Below are 3,528 nucleotides of genomic sequence, written 5' to 3'. Positions count from 1 at the left end.
GGGGGTGAAAATGAACAAAACGAGCACACTTAACACCACACCCGACAAACACGATCTCTTATCGAGTGGGGGTCACGGGCGCACGGCGGCACGGCCGGTCCTGGAGCGCTTTACCCGGCGGAGGCAGCGCCCGTCCCGCGAGCCGCCCGCGGCGCCCCCCTCCGTCGCCCGTCTGTCCTGCGAGTGCTTGTCCTTCTGTGACTGGCCTGTGTCACTCGCCCGAGGGTCCCCCAGACCCTCCACGGTGCCGCAAGCGATAGAATTTCCCTCAGGAGGCTGAATGCCGCCCCCTTGTCCGGACGGGCCACGCGGTGGTGCCCCCCCTCCCCCCCGGGCTGCCCCCCACGACTCGGCTGCTGCGAGCCTGGGCGGCGAGCCTGTCTTCGAGCCCCTGCTCTCAATTAGTTCGGGAACCCGCCCAGACGTGGAACTGCCGGGTCACGTGGTGATTCTATTTTTAATGTTTCAGAGGAAGGCCGTGCACCAGTTTACGTTCCCGCCAATGGTGCTGGAGGGTTCCGGCGTCTGGACGAGCTGAGCGCATGAGGGAGGCTGCCGGGGCAGCACGTGCAGGGAGCGGGCGCTGGATTCGTGCCCCGACCGCCCCGCCCCCCATTCTGACGCCAGGGTGGCCCGGACGCCCCCTCTTTCCCTCCCCCGGACCCCGCGTGCCCACGGGGCGGTCCGGGTGCAGGGCCCCCGAGTCCAGAAGGACTGGAGGGAGGCACAGGTGCTGGGGGCTGTCATGTGCCCAGGACCCCACCTGGAGGGCGGAGCAGAGGTACAGGGGCCCTGATGGCCACAAGCCCCGGTATTTCCCTCCCCCCCCTCCTTTCTCCTTTCCTCGCCCCTCCTTCCTCCCTCCCTCCCTTTTTCCTTCCTCCCTCCCTCCCTCCCTCCTTCCCTTCCTCCCTCCCTCCCTCCTTCCTTCCCTTCCTTCTTTCCTCCCTCCCTCCCTCTCTCCCTTTTTCCTTCCTTCCTCCCTCCCTCCCTCTCTCCCTCCCTCCCTCCCTCCCTCTTTCCTTCCTCCCTCCCTCCCTCCCCTCTTTCCTCCTCCCTCCCTCCCTCCCCTCCCTCCTTCCCTTCCTTCCTCCCTCCTCCCTCCCTCCCTTTTTCCTTCCTTCTTCCCTCTCTCCCTTTTTCCTCCCTCCCTCCCTCCCCTTTTCCTTCCTCCTTCCCTCCCTCCCTCCTTCCCTCCCTCCCTCCCTCCTCCCTCCCTCCCTCTCCCTCCCTCCCTCCCTCCCTCCCCTCCTTCCTCCCTCCCTCCCTCCCTTTCCTTCCTTCTTCCCTCTCTCCCTTTTTCCTCCCTCCCTCCCTCCCTCCCTCCTTCCCTCCTCCTTCTCTCCCTCCCTCCCTCCCTCCCTCCCTCCTTCCCTTCCTTCCTCCCTCCCTCCCTTTCTCCTCCCTCCCTCCCTCTTTCCTTCCTTCTTCCCTCCCTCCCTTTTTCCTTCCTCCCTCCCTCCCTCCCTCCTTCCCTTCCTTCCTCCCTCCCTCCCTCCCTCTCCTCCCTCCCTCTTTCCTTCCTTCTTCCCTCTCTCCCTTTTTCCTTCCTCCCTCCCTCCCTCCTTCCTTCCCTTCCTTCTTTCCTCCCTCCCTCCCTCCCTCCTTTTTTCCTTCCTCCCTCCCTCCCTCCTTCCTTCCCTTCCTTCTTTCCTCCCTCCCTCCCTCCCTCCCTTTTTCCTTCCTCCCTCCCTCCCTCCTTCCTTCCCTTCCTTCTTTCCTCCCTCCCTCCCTCCCTCCCTTTTTCCTTCCTCCCTCCCTCCCTCCTTCCTTCCCTTCCTTCTTTCCTCCCTCCCTCCCTCCCTCCCTCCCTCCCTCCCTTTTTCCTTCCTTCTTCCCTCTCTCCCTTTTTCCTTCCTCCCTCCCTCCCTCCCTCCTTCCTTCCTCCCTCCTTCCCTCCCTCCTTCCCTTCCTCCCTCCCTCCCTCCCTCCCTTTTTCCTTCCTCCCTCCCTCCCTCCTTCCTTCCCTTCCTTCTTTCCTCCCTCCCTCCCTCCCTCCCTCCCTTTTTCCTTCCTTCTCCCCTCTCTCCCTTTTTCCTTCCTCCCTCCCTCCCTCCCTCCTTCCCTTCCTTCCTCCCTCCCTCCCTCCCTCCCTCCCTTCTTCCTTCCTTCTCCCCCCCACCCCAACCCCACTCCACCCTCTCCCTTCCTCTCCCTTTTCCAGGGGTAAAATGGTAACATTCTTCAAAACCATGTCTGACCTGGAGTCCAGCGGAAGCCCTCTGAAGTGGGATTTTCTGCCTCCCCTCCCCTGCCCCCCCCGACACCCCCACTTCATCTCCCTGAGTTAGGACAAGGTCGTTCAGAGGCCTGGCTTGTTGATAAGCTAAGGCTTTTCTTTCGCCAAACCTCAGGACAGAAGTCCCCCTTCTTGAGGTTCTGGAATGGGGGCGGAAGCCCGAGGGCATCTTGGGGACTTTGGGACAAGCCCGTCCTTCCCTTCCCATCTGGTGAGTAGTTCTCTCTCTCTGTCTCTCTCACAGGGCTGCTTCCCTCAGGACAGTTACCTTAGGGAAAACTCTGCCTATGAGAGATGATGCCACGGTGCGATTAGACTGCCTCGGGCAAGATCGGGTTGGACATCGAGGTGCCCGGGACCCCTCCCCGCAGCAGCCAGACTCCCCGCGGCGGAGGGGGGCCTGGGAACGCAGGGGCGCCCGCTCTTGGCGGTGAAAGCCCACGTGTCTCGAACTCGCCTCCCCCACCCCAGGCTCGGCCAAACCGGCCTCCCGCTCAGAAGGAGGAATTCGATCAAATGTTAATCCTCTCCACATGTAGAATATTCCAGATAGCCCCGAGCTCATAGTGCCTTTTGAACTTGTGAACAGAAATTGATTCAAGGTGACGAATTTGTAATCAGTTTATGATTGATGGGCCGCGTTTCCAGAAAGGCAGCTCTGTGTCCTTTCCTGGGAAAGGGAAGCAAATGTGTTTCACTTTATCTGCCCTCATCTCAGGACCCGGAGGACCAGGCGAAGGAAAATAAAGTCAACTGCAATATTTAACTTGTATTAGAACAGATGCCACTTAATTAAGGGATCAGTGGCAAGGAAGTGCTAAAATCGAGCCTCGGCTACTCCCCTCCCGTCTGGACAGAGGGCAGATCGGATGTTAAACTATTAGCGTGATTAGGTGAATAATGACTTTGGACCTAATTTCACTGGATTGGAAAGAGAGCAGGACAGGATGAGAGCAGAAACATCTGTTTGAATATTCTAATTTCAAAGGGTAATTGCAGAATTCCCCGCGCAGGCCGCCCCCACCCCTCTCCCTTCTTGTCTTCCTTCCTTTCTTTTCTTTCTTGTGTTTTAATCGAAACTGCCTTGAAGTGACTCGGAGTTCAGCCCCAGCAAAGTTCAGCTGGAAGGTTCCCAGGGCAAGAGCGCGGGGGGGGGGGGGGGGGGGGGGGGGGGGGGGGGGGGGCGCTGGCCAGGGCGAGGGGAGCGGAGGGGAGCCGGAGGGCTGGCCCGCGGGGCGCGGGTGGGGTCTGACCCGGCCCTGGGTCGGGGCGTCTCCGAGAATCCCACG

The 3,528-nt window shown here is 61.0% G+C and overlaps 1 long non-coding RNA gene across 1 annotated transcript; it reads left to right on the top strand.

Moving 5' to 3' along the window:
- Positions 1-547: 547 nt before the first annotated feature.
- On the top strand, positions 548-3,005 carry LOC128314260 (uncharacterized). The gene is made up of 2 exons (XR_008295755.1): positions 548-781; positions 2,484-3,005. It is a non-coding gene; the product is annotated as an uncharacterized LOC128314260 (long non-coding RNA).
- The last annotated feature ends 523 nt before the right edge of the window (positions 3,006-3,528 follow it).

The sequence above is a fragment of the Acinonyx jubatus genome, chromosome B1 (assembly GCF_027475565.1).
Source record: "Acinonyx jubatus isolate Ajub_Pintada_27869175 chromosome B1, VMU_Ajub_asm_v1.0, whole genome shotgun sequence".
Taxonomy (NCBI): domain Eukaryota; kingdom Metazoa; phylum Chordata; class Mammalia; order Carnivora; family Felidae; genus Acinonyx; species Acinonyx jubatus.
Note: the sequence above shows the minus strand (reverse complement) of the source record. Positions and strands in the feature narration are given on the sequence as shown.